Below are 16690 nucleotides of genomic sequence, written 5' to 3' on the forward strand. Positions count from 1 at the left end.
ACTTATACACCACTGATTTTCAGTACAACACTGAGTCCTGCCAGCGTCAGATAGATAGATAGATAGATGGATGGATGGATGGATGGATGGATGGACGGATGGACGGATAGACAGATAGACAGATAGACAGATAGACAGATAGACAGATAGATAGATAGATAGATAGATAGATAGATAGATAGATAGATAGATAGATAGATAGATAGATAGATGCTTTTTTAAATCCCAAAGTTGGGAAATGCTGTGTTTGACTAGCACCCATTTGTGCAAAAGATACAGCAACTGTGTTGGATTTCCAGTCTTTGGTCGATGGTCACTCCTAGCTACTTATAGTTCTCAACAATCTCCACCTCATGCTCCATGATTATCAGTGGAGTAAGAGGAGTTCTCTTCCTCCGGAAGTCTGGTCTTGGTGACATTTAGATGGCAGGCCATTCCTGCCAGTCCACTCTACAAACCCGTCCATCAGGGCTCTGTCCTCCGCCTCCCCTCCCTCTGCTATACACCCAACAACAGTTCAGTCATCAGAGAATTGCTGACGCTGGCAGGACTCAGTGTTGTACTGAAAATCAGTGGTGTATAAGTTGAAAAGGAAAGGAGACAACACAGGCCCCTGAGGATCTCCATCCATCACTGACCACAACGTCAGACTGAACGCTACCCAGATGGACAAACTGTGGCCTGTCTCTTAGGTAGTCAGTAATCCAGGAGGCCACAGAGTCGTCGACACCCATCCCCTCACTGCGTCGTTCCCAGTAGCATTGAGTGGATGTTGTTAAAAGCAATACAGAAATCAATGAAAGCGACTGCCACAGTGCCTTCCAAATGCAAATGAAGAATTGCAGCAGGTAGATGACTGTGTCGTTAACACTCAGGCTGTTCCATTAATATGGTTTGGGAAAGACAGCGCAGATGTGTGAAACATCCACTACGAACCGTAAAGCTCAGCTAAGCAGAAGCTACTGCAGAGGACGAAAGCAGCCAGTGGTTTACTTTGGTGGAGGTTTCATGGAAAACTCAGGCTACACATTATTCCAAGTCAGGCATTTTGGGGAAGAAGAAGACAGGCCACCCGTTGTCGGCAGGATTCGAACCTACGCGGGAAGACCCCAATGGATTTCTACTCCATCGCCTTGACCACTCGGCCACGACAACGACGTTGGAACACCCAATCCTAGTTCCGATGTGTGGACTCTGTTACAACAGGCCTTGGCAGCAATCTTCTACACTTGCGCATGTGTTGAAAGCCTTGGGAAGTGCACAACTTCACCTCTCGTAAGATACACTGGAGATAAATGTTGGGTATTGGACCCTGGGCGTCATGCATGCAAGGCAATCTATACTCTAGATCGATAAGATCAATTGTTTTGACAATGTAGTTGTGAATCCCCCTCAAATCTACTATCGTTATCTCCTTATCCACAGCTAAACTCTGAAAGTGCACGTGGCATTTAAGGGAGTGTAGCATATGTGCCTATGAAGAGCTGCATGTCAGCCTTGGGCAGTTGAGAAAGCGGTTTTGGAGAGCAGAACAGTAAGAGTCCGTCGATGATGGTGATGGACGTTTTACGAGCATGAATGCAAAAAGGAGTATAAAGGGACTTCATCATGAAAAGCCAGTTTATAGGAGAAAAACAACTAGACACACCTTAAGTCCATTAACACTCCTGCGATGGCCGAGAATCGAACCCGGGTCAACTGCTTGGAAGGCAGCTATGCTCGCCACTATACCACCATCGCTCCAAAACAAGACAACAGACCGATCAGTGCCCGGTCCAATCCTGTGAATAAAAACACCTGAGAAATCACCTGAGAAATTACTACACGTCCTTCTGACCAACTCCACCACCTTTTTGGTACATTTTGGATGGATGGATGGATGGACGGATGGACGGATAGACAGATAGACAGATAGACAGATAGACAGATAGATAGATAGATAGATAGATAGATAGATAGATAGATAGATAGATAGATAGATGCATTTTTAAATCCCAAAGTTGGGAAATGCTGTGTTTGACTAGCACCCATTTGTGCAAAAGATACAGCAACTGTGTTGGATTTCCAGTCTTTGGTCGATGGTCACTCCTAGCTACTTATAGTTCTCAACAATCTCCACCTCATGCTCAATGATTATCAGTGGAGTAAGAGGAGTTCTCTTCCTCCGGAAGTCTGGTCTTGGTGACATTTAGATGGCAGGCCATTCCTGCCAGTCCACTCTACAAACCCGTCCATCAGGGCTCTGTCCTCCGCCTCCCCTCCCTCTGCTATACACCCAACAACAGTTCAGTCATCAGAGAATTGCTGACGCTGGCAGGACTCAGTGTTGTACTGAAAATCAGTGGTGTATAAGTTGAAAAGGAAAGGAGACAACACAGGCCCCTGAGGATCTCCATCCATCACTGACCACAACGTCAGACTGAACGCTACCCAGATGGACAAACTGTGGCCTGTCTCTTAGGTAGTCAGTAATCCAGGAGGCCACAGAGTCGTCGACACCCATCCCCTCACTGCGTCGTTCCCAGTAGCATTGAGTGGATGTTGTTAAAAGCAATACAGAAATCAATGAAAGCGACTGCCACAGTGCCTTCCAAATGCAAATGAAGAATTGCAGCAGGTAGATGACTGTGTCGTTAACACTCAGGCTGTTCCATTAATATGGTTTGGGAAAGACAGCGCAGATGTGTGAAACATCCACTACGAACCGTAAAGCTCAGCTAAGCAGAAGCTACTGCAGAGGACGAAAGCAGCCAGTGGTTTACTTTGGTGGAGGTTTCATGGAAAACTCAGGCTACACATTATTCCAAGTCAGGCATTTTGGGGAAGAAGAAGACAGGCCACCCGTTGTCGGCAGGATTCGAACCTACGCGGGAAGACCCCAATGGATTTCTACTCCATCGCCTTGACCACTCGGCCACGACAACGACGTTGGAACACCCAATCCTAGTTCCGATGTGTGGACTCTGTTACAACAGGCCTTGGCAGCAATCTTCTACACTTGCGCATGTGTTGAAAGCCTTGGGAAGTGCACAACTTCACCTCTCGTAAGATACACTGGAGATAAATGTTGGGTATTGGACCCTGGGCGTCATGCATGCAAGGGAATCTATACTCTAGATCGATAAGATCAATTGTTTTGACAATGTAGTTGTGAATCCCCCTCAAATCTACTATCGTTATCTCCTTATCCACAGCTAAACTCTGAAAGTGCACGTGGCATTTAAGGGAGTGTAGCATATGTGCCTATGAAGAGCTGCATGTCAGCCTTGGGCAGTTGAGAAAGCGGTTTTGGAGAGCAGAACAGTAAGAGTCCGTCGATGATGGTGATGGACGTTTTACGAGCATGAATGCAAAAAGGAGTATAAAGGGAGTTCATCATGAAAAGCCAGTTTATAGGAGAAAAACAACTAGACACACCTTAAGTCCATTAACACTCCTGCGATGGCCGGGAATCGAACCCGGGTCAACTGCTTGGAAGGCAGCTATGCTCGCCACTATACCACCATCGCTCCAAAACAAGACAACAGACCGATCAGTGCCCGGTCCAATCCTGTGAATAAAAACACCTGAGAAATCACCTGAGAAATTACTACACGTCCTTCTGACCAACTCCACCACCTTTTTAGGACATTTTGGATGGATGGATGGATGGATGGACGGATGGACGGATAGACAGATAGACAGAGAGACAGATAGATAGATAGATAGATAGATAGATAGATAGATAGATAGATAGACAGATAGACAGATAGATAGATAGATAGATAGATGCATTTTTAAATCCCAAAGTTGGGAAATGCTGTGTTTGACTAGCACCCATTTGTGCAAAAGATACAGCAACTGTGTTGGATTTCCAGTCTTTGGCCGATGGTCACTCCTAGCTACTTATAGTTCTCAACAATCTCCACCTCATGCTCCATGATTATCAGTGGAGTAAGAGGAGTTCTCTTCCTCCGGAAGTCTGGTCTTGGTGACATTTAGATGGCAGGCCATTCCTGCCAGTCCACTCTACAAACCCGTCCATCAGGGCTCTGTCCTCCGCCTCCCCTCCCTCTGCTATACACCCAACAACAGTTCAGTCATCAGAGAATTGCTGACGCTGGCAGGACTCAGTGTTGTACTGAAAATCAGTGGTGTATAAGTTGAAAAGGAAAGGAGACAACACAGGCCCCTGAGGATCTCCATCCATCACTGACCACAACGTCAGACTGAACGCTACCCAGATGGACAAACTGTGGCCTGTCTCTTAGGTAGTCAGTAACCCCGGAGGCCACAGAGTCGTCGTCACCCAGTCGCTTTCATTGATTTCTGTATTGCTTTTAACAACATCCACTCAATGCTACTGGGAACTGTCATTAATGTAAGTTTGTCTTTTATGTACGTCTGTCTTTAATGCAAATCTGACTATAATGTATGTCTCTTTTTAATGTACGTTTGTCTTTAATGTAAGTCTGTCTTTGATCTACGTCTGTCTTTGATGTCAGTCTGTCATTAATGTAAGTCTGTCTTTAATGTACATCTGTCTCTAATGTAAGTCGTCTAAACTGTATGTCCGTCGATGTTTTAAATCTGTCATTAATGTACATCTGTCTTTGATATACGTCTGTCACTAAGACAGCTCTTTACCAGCTCAGAAACATCAACAGAATTAAAAGTTTAGTCTCCCAGAAAGAAAGAAGGGAAACTCATCCATGCATTCATCTCCAGTAGGCTGGATTACTGTAATGGTCTTTTAACAGGACTTCCTAAAAAGAGCATTAAACATCTGCAGCTCATTTAGAACGCTGCTGCTAGAGTTTTAACCAGGACTAAGAGATCTGAACACATCACACCAGTTTTGAAATCTTTACACTGGCTTCCAGTCAGTCACAGAATAGATTTTAAAACCCTTCTGCTTGTTTACAAATCCCAGAATGGTTTAGGCCCAGAATACATCTGTGATATGTTCAGGGAATATAAACCTAGCAGAGCTCTAAGATCCAAAGACTCTGGTCAACTAGTCCAAACCAGAGTCCAGACTAAACATGGAGAAGCAGCATTTAGCTGTTATGCTGCAAAAAAATGGTACAAATTGCCAGTGTAGATTAAACTTTCCCCAAATGTAGACATTTTTAAATCCAGGTTAAAAACATTTCTTTTCTCATGCGCCTATGCATGAAATCTGCACGGTAACTTTTTTTTTTTTAGCTTATCATGCTTTTAATCATTTTAATGTAATTTATTATTTTATTGTGATTATGTGTTGATGCCTTTTACTGTTCTAAATATCTGTAATGACTTTGTTTATTGTAAAGCACTTTGAATTGTCCTGTACATGAAATATGCTATACAAATAAACTACCTTGCCTTTAATGTACCTGTTTCTTTATTGTACGTCTGTCCATAATGTACGTCTGTCTTTAATGTACGTCTGTGATTAATGTACATCTTTCTTTGATATACGTCTGTCTTTAATGTACATCTGTCTTCAATGTATGTCTGTCATTAATGTACATCTGTCTTTAATGTAAGACGTCTTAACTGTATGTCCATCTTTGATTTAAGCCTGTCTTTACTGTACGTCTATCTTTAATGAACATCTGTCATTAATGTACGTCTTTCTTTGATGTTCAACTGTCTTTGATGTAAGTTTGTCTTTGATGTATGTCTCTGTTTAATGTACCTGTATCTTTATTGTACGTCTTTCATTAATGTACGTCTGTCTTCGACGTCAGTATGTCTTTAATGTATTTTTATCATTAATGTACGTCTGTCTTTATTGTACATCTGTCCTTAATGTACGTCTGTCATTAATGTACGTCTTTCTTTGATGTGCGCCTGTCGTTGATGTAAGTTTGTCTTTGATGTACGTCTGTCTTTAATGTATATCTGTCTTTGATGTCCGTCTGTCTTTGAAGGTTGTCTCTCTTTAATGTGTGTCTGTCTTTAATGCATTTCTATCATTAATGTACGTCTGTCTTCAATGTGCGTCTTTCTTTGATGTACATCTGTCATTAATGTACGTCTTTCTTTGATGTGCGCCTCTCGTTGATGTAAGTTTGTCTTTGATGTACGTCTGTCCTTGAATTAAGTCTGTCTTTTATGTATGTCTGTCTTTGAAGGGCGTCTTTCTTTAATGTGTGTCTGTCTTTAATGCATTTCTATCATTAATGTACGTCTGTCTTCAGTGTAAGTCTGTCTTTCATGTAAGTCTGTCTTTCATGTACGTCTGTCTTTGAAGGGTGTCTTTCTTTAATGTGTGTCTGTCTTTAATGCATTTCTGTCATTAATGTACATCTGTCTTTGATCTGCGTCTTTCTTTGATGTGCGTCTGTGTTTGATGTGCGTCTGTCTTTGATATGCGTCTGTCTTTGATGTGTGTCTGTTTTTGATGTAAGTCTGTCTTTTATGTAACTCTGTCAATACTGTGGATCCGTCTTTTATGAATGTCTGTTATTAATCTAAGTTTTTTTAATTGTAAATCTGTCATTAATATATGTCTGTCTTTAATGTAAGTCTGTCATTAATGTACATCCTTCTTTGATGTACAACTGCTTTTGATATAAGTTTTTCTTTGATGTACGTCTGTCTTTGATGTTTGTCTGTCTTTAAAGTCAGTCTGTCTTTGATGTACGTCTGTCTTCAAAGTATGTCTGTCTTCAATGTGTGTCTGACTTTAATGTATAGCTGTCTTTGATGTGCGTCTTTCTTTGATGTGCGTCTGTCTTTGATGTGTGTCTGTCTTTGATGTAATTCTTTCTTTTATGTAATTCTGTCAATAGTGTGGATCCGTCTTTTATGTACCAGCAGCAGCATTTACACACTTACCTTTGTCTTTGCTATTACAGCAAAACTAGGTTTCTGCTGCTATTTAACATGCTCACACTCTACAAATCTGCATGTATCTTACTGCGTGTCCAGCTTCACTACAAATATACAAGCAAGGAACAAACGTCTGCTTCTTTGTTTGCAGCCACCCAGTACAAGAGACGCACTTTCACAAGGGGAGAGAAAGCTGACGGATCAACATGGGCTGCTCAATCCCACTTGGCAAGCAAAACACCTGGCTCACAACAACATCATCTCAATCAGGTGTGTTGCCCAAGGGAAACCTTTATAAAAAATGTTAAAAATCTGCAGGACCCTGGCCCTGGAAGACCTGGACGGAGGACCTCTACTTTACTGCTGTTTCCAAACAGTGGAAATAGATGGTGAGTGCACATAGAGTATAAAAACGGCATCTAGGCCTGGCACTCTTGCTTACGGCCATACCACCCTGAACCCGCACGATCTCGTCTGATCTCGGAAGCTAAGCTTGGTCGGGCCTGGTCAGTACTTGGATGGGAGACCGCCTGGGAATACCAGGTGCTGTAAGCTATTGCACCCCTCTCTACAAACTGCAGAGGGCCCAGCTGCTGCAACAGACAATTAAACACCACACTTATCTTTAAGTTGATTCACTCATCATTCATAATACACAAACAAAATACAAACATTCAGCCTCCCTTTCATGTCAACCAACTAGGAATTCTACTTGGACTAACAGGGAGGAAAATTCCTGAGCTCAGTTAAAATGCTTACAGTTCACAACAGATCAAACAGTGACATCACACACTAGCTGGTGCAAAGAACATGCACAGATCAAAAGGTGACATCACACAGATGAATATGACATAAAGGGGGAACAAAGATCAATGATCACACACACACACACAAAAAAAAAATGCAGACTAATGTGGTACCGTAAAGATGGCACAAAGATCATACACAGATCAAACAATGACATCACAAAGATTCGTTTCACATCAAAAAAGGTGCCACAAAGATCATACACAGATGAGTATGACATCATAAAGGCGGGAGAAAGATGCAAGTGTGCAAAGAACATACACAGATCAAAAGGTGACATCACACAGATGAATATGACATAAAGGTAGAACAAAGATCAATGATCACACACAAAAAAAAAAAAAAGAAAAAAATCGCAGACTAGCGGGCGTGTTCAGGGTAGCAGTGGCGGGGTCAGGCGTGGCCAGGCAATGGTGGTCATGTCATTTACAGCAGGGACATGACCATGGTGATCGAGGTCAAGGGGGATGAGGCAGTCACGGTGCAGCAGTTGCTGCATTCTGCTAAATTGGTGTGTGGAGGACTCCTGGGTTGTCGGCAGATTGGGCCGTGGGCATACGAGGTCACAACGAGCAGTGGGGCAACGAAGAACAAACTGTTGGATGGTTTCAGGATTGGCAATAACCGGGTGGTAGGTCGAAAGTTGTTGAACAATGAGTTGGTGGTGTCTTTCTTGAACTTGCCTGTTAATATTTCAGATGGGGAGATTCTGGAGAAGCTCAGGAGTTGGGGTGTGGAGCCCGTGTCCGCCGTCCGAAGGAGGATGTGGCCAGGCACGCCTATTGCAGACGGCACCAGATTTCTGAAAGTCCGGTTTACTGACGTGGTTCAGTCACTGCCGTATTCGGCCAAGTTTGATACAGCGATGGGGGCGCAGTTTTTCCAAGTGGTCCATGACAGACAGCTCCAGGTCTGCAGGCTGTGCTTGCAGCCGGGCCACATTGTGCGCGATGGCCCGGATTTCCTTTGCCACAAGCGCGGCAGGCAGGGGCATTACGCCAGGGAGTGCGGCAACATGGGGGAGAGATGCGCGGACTGCCGACGGCCGGTGACCGCCTGTGCGTGCTTCCCCGAGCTGGTGGGCGCAGGTGGTCCCAGCGCGAGCTGCGAGGAGGTAGAGCCTTCCATTGTGGAGTCGGAGACGGTTGTGCAGGTGCAGTGTGGGGCCCACGGGGCTGGCCCCAGCACGTCAGGGGGTGTACAAGACCATGCCACGGGGGTCCAGGGGGCTCCGGAGGTGGGCCCTGCTGGCGACCCGCCTCAGGGGGCTCCAAAAATGGGTCCTATCGGACTGGCGGACGAGGGCGTTCAGGCTCCGTGGGTCCAGGGGGCTCGAAAAATGGGCCCTGCCCGTGATGTGGTGGTTGACGATGTCGAGACGCTGGTCAAGGGGGTCCCTCCTACCTCCTGGGGAGACGGAACCTCGGAGGTGGACGTCAGCGGTGTGGAGACCGTACCTGAGTCCGTGCAGCCCTCCTTGGGGCATGCTGGGGTGGCTGCTGCGGCCTTCACTGACAGCCTGTCATTCTTCGTGACCTCGCCTGGTCCCCCTGACATCCTCCCTGACACCGACTCCTACATGGAGTTCCAGCTCGTGCAGGTGAGGAAGCGGGCGCCTGACAACACAGTGCCCGGCAGGCGGCGGAAGTTGCACAGGCGAAAGCAGTCGAGTTCATGCAGACCTGGGGGGCCATCTGTTGATTCTAGACTTGCTGGTGGACCGGCGTCGTGTGCGCCTCTTCAACTACTACGCGCCCAACGACGAGGTGGCCCGTCGGGCGTTCTTTCTTGGTTTACGGCAGTGGCTGGACGGGGACTCGATACTGGTGGGCAACTTCAATGTGGCGTTAACGCGGCGGGATGTCTCGGCAGCCAATGTGTCCCGCAATGATATCAGCCGGACGGCGCTTTTCGACGTCATGACTGCTGCCGACGTCGTGTGTGGAGGGTGTTGAACCCCTTTTGGGTGGCGTTGTCTAGGCGGGCCGTGGTGCTGGGTGCCCTGAAGCAGGCGAGTCTCAACCTCTGTTTGGCTGGGCGGGGTGCGGTACCGCTGGTGCGCCAGGTTGCATATATATGCACATGTTTTAGTGACCACGATATGGTGCGCGTTGTTGTGGAGCCGCTGTGCGCGCCCCAGCCGGCGGACCACCTTTGGTGTTTTAATGCCCGGTTTGTCTCCATGATGTCGTCCTTCCTGGAGTGCGTGGCCGGGGAGGTGGAGTTCGCGGACTCCACATTGGAGTGGTGGGATGGCGCGGTTGAGCAGCGGTTGCGTGCCCGGCTGCAGGAGGAAGAGGGCAGGTTGGCGGTGGACCCGGCTCATGACTGCGGCTGTTTGCACGCAGTGTCTGAGCAGTTCTGTATCTTTGATCGCCGGGGGTGCGAGGGCCAGGGCGGGCACGATGGTGGCCGGCGAGCACTCGGTGGCCTATTTTCTCAGCCTCGAGTGGCACCGCCTGGTCAGGCAGACGATTGATGTGGTTTTGGACTCGGGCGGCAGGGTGGTCTCGGAGCAGGGGGGCATTGTGGTGGCAGTTTATGACCACTTTGAGGGCCAGTTTACAGGGGCATGGGAGGGCTGTGGCGATACCGAGGTGGTGCTGGGGCACAGTCGCTGTCACTGGCGGAGCGCGCTGCCATGGACGGTGAGATCACAGCATTGGAAATCGGGGCGGCAGTTGCGGGGTTGAGCCTGAACAAGAGTCCCGGCGCGGACGGGTTGACAGTGGAGTTTCATCAGGTGTTTCAGGACCGGCTCCTCCCATTGCTGCTTGTGGTGTTCCGCGGGGTCACTGGTGGTCTGGACATCGCGCCCTCCTTTTGTGCCGGGGTCATCAAGTTACTATACAAAGATAAAGGCGATCGTCGGTCTCTGGGCAGCTACCAGCCTATTAGTCTGCTAAATACGGATTACAAGATTCTGGCCAACCATCTGAAGGCGGTTGTTGCCTCGATTGTCTTGCCCGGCCAATCGTACGGGGTGCCGGGTCGGTCTATTTACGACACCATCCTGCTGGCCAACGAGGTCCTGGTGTGCTTGGCCCGGTCGGGAAGAGTGTTTGCGTGCCTGGATTTCGAAAAGGCGTTTGACCGGGTGGAGCACGACTTCCTGTGGCAGGTCGTGGAGCGGCTGGGGCTCGGGCCGCGGTTCGTCGGGTGGGTGCAGTCACTGTATGGCGCAGCGACGAGCCACGTAAAGGTCAACGGGTGGCTGACGGAGGCTTTTCCCCTGCTGCGCTCTGTCCGGCAGGGTTGTCCGCTGTCATCCCTGCTTTTCACGTTGGCCATGGAGCCGCTGGTGGCTCTGATCGGCGCCCACTGTCGGGGCAACAGGTCCGGCTCCTTCAAAACGCGTACGATACGTCCCTCCTTGTATCGGATGCGGCCGATCTCCGGCGGGCTCTGGGGCGTGTGGAGGAGTTCTGTGCCTCATCCGGAGCCAAGGTGAACCTGTCAAAGTCTGGCGTGTCGTATATCAGTCCGGCGTCAGCCGTACCGGCAGGTTCCAGGGCTGCGGTGATGCGACAGCCCCTGTTGGGGAACCCGGACGTTCGCCACGACGGCATGGTTTTTCAATGTGCGTCCCGGCTCCGGGGTGGTGTGTGCACGTTGGCAGACCTGTTGGATTGTAGGGGGGCCTTAGATTGGCCCGGGGTCGTTTGGCAGTTGTGGTGGTTGTGGCGGTTGCGGCGGTTGCGGCGGCGGGGGATTCGCCCCTGGTGCGGTGAGGTCGCTCTGCCACCGGGATGGTTGTTCTGGGCGCGTGCTGGGGCGGGGCCGTTGCCGGCCGTGGACCCCGTACCTTCTTTCCAGTTGGTGGTGGGTCGGGCGACGAAGTCTTTGCTGGAGCTCCCGACACGTTGCATCTACCGTGTCTTGCTGCAGTCGGTCGTGAGGGACGGCTCTTCACCACTGGTCCACTTGGTTTGGCCCTATTTCGGTTCGGGAGGTGTGGGGGTCCATGATGAGCCTGTTCGTTCCCCCGGCCTTCAAGATCCGGCATCGCCTCGTGTTTACTGTGGTGGTTGTACATCAGATTGATGTTGCACGGTGATCGCGAGATAGCCCTCGGTGTACGTCGGGTCCTGAGACTCTCGAGCATCTGTTCCTGACATGTCTGCTACTGGCTTCGTTCCACTGCCGTCTCTGCCAGCTGTTGGTCGCGTGGTGTGGGGTGCCTGTGGCAGTGGTCATATGCGACGCTCCCCTCCTGTTTGGCTTTACATCTGATGCCCTTCCTGGGTGTAATACATGCCTGGTTAATTTCGTCCTGGCAGCGGTGCGGCACGTGTGCTACCTCTCCTGTAATCTGGTGCTGTTTGAGGGGCAGCAAGCGGAGCCGTGGTGCTTCTTTCGTCGCTTTGTGGCCTTGTACCTCCGGACGTTGTTTCATGCGGACCGTGACCAGTTCCAGGCAGCTTTCCTCCAGGACAACACCTTCCTATCTGTGTCCGGCCTACGCCTTGACCTCCATTTCTAGCCATGTCCTGTTTGATTTTGTAATGTGTCTTCTTGTGTGTTATTCATGTGTTGTTGTATTCTTTTGTACTTTTATAATAAAAGATAAAAATAAATAAATAAATAAAAAAAATACGCAAATCATATTCAAATGAGCCCACACCTGAGATTCCTCTCTCTGCACGATCAGAAAATTACAAGAGAATGAGTGCACCAGGGACAAGGTCAGGCTGCTGAAGACATTTTCACTTCATGCACGGGGTCATTATCAAGAGCACTATGCACATAAAGACAATCAGGGGTTTGTTAGAAAGAACTTAAGGTCTAGTTTAACTAGCAAAATAAACAGCAATGATGCTGTGAAGACTGTTGTGATCTTGTGTTCCAGAAGGATTGCCCTTGGGAACCTAAAGCAGCTGATGAGCCATTATGCACATGCTTGTGCATATGCACCCTTTGGACATTAGGCAACAGATGTCCTGTGGATGGGCAACAAATAAATATGTACTTTACTCAGTCTACCTTTAAGTACCTACACGTTATATCATGTCAACATAACTTTCATCAAGTTCTTACTCAAGACATTTTTAACATTTATCGTTACATCTGATTGTCTTCAAATTAGAAAAAAAAATACCTTTCATCAAAACAGGACACTAAATTTTACAGTAAAAAGTGTCTTTTTAAATAAGAAAAACAAAAAGTTTATGTGCTTCAGTAATGTTTACATAAACTTTTAAGAAAGAAGGGTTGATACTGATGAATCAGTCAGAAAAAAGAGAAAAATAAAATGGTAGAATATGATGAATTGTTTTTGAAAACTGGAAAAAGACAGAATGAGATATAGAAACAGAAAAGACAAAGAAGGCAGTTAGGCCATCACAGAACAGGGGGCATGTGTTTAAGCTCTTAGTGTGTTTGAAGCAGTCGAGTCAGATAGATTTACACTGCAACTATTCAAACCATTAACATATGGTGCACCTGCAATCGTGTGTTTGCTCAGGAGGCTGGTCACAGGCCAAGCTCCAGCACTCACAAATAAACTAATCCAACATTTTGTGAAGAAAAATCAAAGTTGAATTGTGTACCATATTAAATCTTGTATTACTGAATCCCCAAAAGATTCTTCTATGCAGCACTATGTCCAAACACATCAGTGTTGCAGCCAGCCTGAGAAAAGCCTCTGAATGCAGGAACAAATGATTACCATCAGTTCTTTTTAAAGAAGCATGCACACTGAAGAACATTTGTAAAGGGAAAGATACGGCATTAACCTGGCACAGCACTGAAAAAGGCCAGTTACAGATTATGGGACCTGACAGAAAAGTGTGAAACATCACTAACTTAAACACTTATTGCAAATGGGGTCAGATTAGACTGTCAAACCTGCTGTTATGACTCAGTTCATGGCAGAAAGTGTAAAAGTGCCACACAAGCATGCAATAATAAAGACAAAGATAAGATAAAGATAATTTGAATAAAATGCATTTTAAATAAAAAAAAGTGTTGATCTCAGTATCCAATCAGTAAAACCTCAACTGTCAATTTTTTTAACATCTAAACTGAAAGAATTAAATAGTTAATTACCAGAACCTTTCAAGCTGGCTTAAGCGCTTGAAGGCAGCCTAACACAAACAAAAGTGAAGTTTAAAGGTGGACTTTGTTCTTTGAAAATTATCACCACAAAGGGGCTGAGTTTTATGAGACAAAGCTTTCTATTCTTATTAATAAGTCATTTAAAATGCATATTTTTTACCCTGATGAGTAATGAAATGGAAAAAGTCTTCATTCGCCCTGCTGACTGGCATGCTACTGACTCATCACTTTAAAATATCAATGACCAGAAAAAGGCAACAACTTAAAATAAGACAATCATACCCTAATTTTGATCTTACTCTTGATACTTTGTAGACCAGCCACAATAACAGCTACTCTTGCAGATTTTTATAGTGCTTTAAACTGTATTATGTGTACAAATGTAAAACCTAACAATCCTGTGGAGTTAAAATGCCTCAGAAATTTCATGCTGAGTTTCTTTCTGTTGAATCAGTGAAATGATGGAAGCTCTGCAGAGACTGCAACTATCTGAACTCTTACACACAGTAAATCTGTGCACTGCAGTGCTCCTGCTGCTAAAATGATTACATCAAGCTTGTTTCTTCCGACCTCAGAACAGCATGCAGACCCATGGTGGGTGGCTGGATGGGTTGGTCTGGTCCTCCTGGGTGTTGGCCTGGAGCGAACAGGTCAAAACTAATTAAGGGCCATGGAGCTGAAATAATGTTCTGAATAGTTAAGGTTATATGTGATACTTCAGAGGCCCGGATACTTCAGTCACCCCCCCCTTAGTCTTGATTTGGGGTTGATTTGTGTGCATATTCAATTAAATGGAGTAGTACATAATCTAACTAATCCTAGCCTCTGTCTGACTGCTGCAGGGAAGTTTACGTTCAACTTCAAAGAAATATCACTTTAAGCACAAAGGGATCTAGTCCATTTATCTCACAGCATTCTGAACTGGGCCCATGAAACATGAGACTGATTCAGTGCATTCATTCATTCAGCTGTAGTAGGATCTACTTTAAATCAACTAAGTGCTCCACCACATCTTGGTATAAGGCTTTTTATAGGCTACATCTTCTTATTTATACACCAAATATGTGATGACTGGTATGTGATGCTGGACAGTGAGTATAGATTCATGTTTGAGGGTTCTAACAAAAACACACATGCAGCCAAGTTTCTTCTCTCACCCTGGACACAAGAAACATTTTAAGCTGCCTTCAAGTTATTTCAGTTTAGTCAAGTTCAAGTTTTCTTTTCATGCAAAGAAACGATGCAAATTATGCCATAACACAAGGCCACCCACTAAATACAGATTTTTTTTGTTTGTTTGTTTGTTTTTAGGTGATAAAACTAAAAGTCTGCAGACTGTCTTGTTTTTTCTATCTAGATTTAATCTAGAGAGGTGAAGAGAGACAAGATTTTGGAGTAGGAAAGTAAATAAACATTTTAGGAACAAGCTCTGCTGATTTACCAGCTGAGCGCATCCTTGGTGTGAGATACAGACTAATAGGTCATTACTGCACACCAAACTTTTCAAAAACATGGAAATGAGAAACTGAGTGACATCTGTGCATGCATGTCATGTTATTTCTCTAAATCTGCTCATCTTTATTATTCAAGTGGGCATTTGGTTTAGTTAGTGTGACTAGATAGTAGAACCTTTCCTCTTGTGTGGCTACAAGGAACTGTAGGAAGGAATTATCTCCTTTCATAAAAGATGTCCCAGTTCTTACTTTGCTAAAGCAGATGCTTTTCTAAGCATTTAGATAAGTTGATCAGCTCTTATCATTCTTAGCTTTTACAGGCCATTTGACTCTGTTGATAACTTTCCAAATCAAAGACATCAGATGGTGTGGGCGACGCTCCAGGAAATAGCAAAACTTAGGAGAAAAGTTTCAAGGACTGAGGATTCTTGAACTTACAGCATGAGTAACCATGTGAATTTAGATCAGGAAAATTTCTCTCACCTGGTAATTCAACCAAGTTTAAAACAAAAAGAAAGCCAACGAAACAGACAAATATGACGAGTTCTTCAAATCCCTCTTCACTTTTATTTATTTATTTTTTTGTAAGAATCTGTCCTCATTTACCATATTAAACAAATGACGCCTGCAAGTAGCATCAGGCACAGACATCAACTATAGTATACTTTAATTTCATTGACTGGAAGATTCCAACTTGTTAAAGAGGAAGAGGACACTTTGCTTTCACTTTTCTAATCAAACAAGGCTGCAATTCATTAAACTTGACTCTTTAATTCCCAGAGAGACTACCAGGGGGTATACTCAGTCTACCTGCCACGAGGTTTAAACTAAACTGTCTGTGTGCAGACAATACAGGTAGATAGACAGAAACAGCTACCAGTTGTGTGTTATTGATGGTGACACTGACTGCACCATGCGGGGGGATCACAATTAATGTTAACAAGGATTAGTCACCACAAGCTCCACGGGTCTTACTCACGAGTGTGACACATCCGTTTCTGGTGTAACCAATGTGAATGTGAGCGCTTCAAACCAATTAAACTCAGTAAATGGTGAGCAGAGTTGGCTGCTGAATGGTGGTGAAAAATAAAAGCTAACAAAAGACAATATTTAGACAAAGCTGCCATCTGCTGGACATATTTACCTTCAGTCTAATTAATTCTGCAGTTTTGAGGTTGTAGACTTCTTTTCTTGTTTTAACACAATTTAATTCAGGGCATCGACTCCTTCTGTTTGGTTTATTGGCTGTCAGAGTCAGTGTAGGGTCTCCACTCCTTTAGAAATTTGCCTGGATTCTAATTTTGTTTGTAGAACTGACTTAGAGGGACATTTTGAGGTGAAGCAGGTAACTGGAATTGCTACAACTGCCTTTAGGAACTACAGCATCAGTTGTGTCAGTTTGCTAAGAATACTTTCTATAATTTACATTAAATAAATCTATCAAGTGTAAATGTCTCAACATTGGGCTTTACTGAATAAAAGCAGCGTAAGCTGAATGAATCAAAATGCACTTTTTCTTACTGAACAGCAGAGGGCAGCATCTGTCTGTTTCAGCATTACAGTCAATCATT

The 16690-nt window shown here is 45.5% G+C and overlaps 5 non-coding genes across 5 annotated transcripts; 1 reads left to right on the forward strand and 4 right to left on the reverse strand.

Moving 5' to 3' along the window:
* Positions 1 to 1073: 1073 nt before the first annotated feature.
* Positions 1074 to 1155, reverse strand: trnas-aga. Its single transcript has one exon. It is a non-coding gene; the product is annotated as a tRNA-Ser (tRNA).
* A 513-nt stretch (positions 1156 to 1668) lies between these two features.
* On the reverse strand, positions 1669 to 1740 carry trnag-ucc. Its single transcript has one exon. It is a non-coding gene; the product is annotated as a tRNA-Gly (tRNA).
* A 1102-nt stretch (positions 1741 to 2842) lies between these two features.
* trnas-aga lies at positions 2843 to 2924 on the reverse strand. Its single transcript has one exon. It is a non-coding gene; the product is annotated as a tRNA-Ser (tRNA).
* Positions 2925 to 3437: 513 nt separating this feature from the next.
* Positions 3438 to 3509, reverse strand: trnag-ucc. The gene has a single exon. It is a non-coding gene; the product is annotated as a tRNA-Gly (tRNA).
* Positions 3510 to 7237: 3728 nt separating this feature from the next.
* On the forward strand, positions 7238 to 7356 carry LOC121629379. Its single transcript, XR_006008370.1, has one exon. It is a non-coding gene; the product is annotated as a 5S ribosomal RNA (ribosomal RNA).
* Positions 7357 to 16690: the final 9334 nt, after the last annotated feature.

The sequence above is a fragment of the Melanotaenia boesemani genome, chromosome 18, assembly GCF_017639745.1.
Source record: "Melanotaenia boesemani isolate fMelBoe1 chromosome 18, fMelBoe1.pri, whole genome shotgun sequence".
Classification (NCBI taxonomy): Eukaryota; Metazoa; Chordata; class Actinopteri; order Atheriniformes; family Melanotaeniidae; genus Melanotaenia; species Melanotaenia boesemani.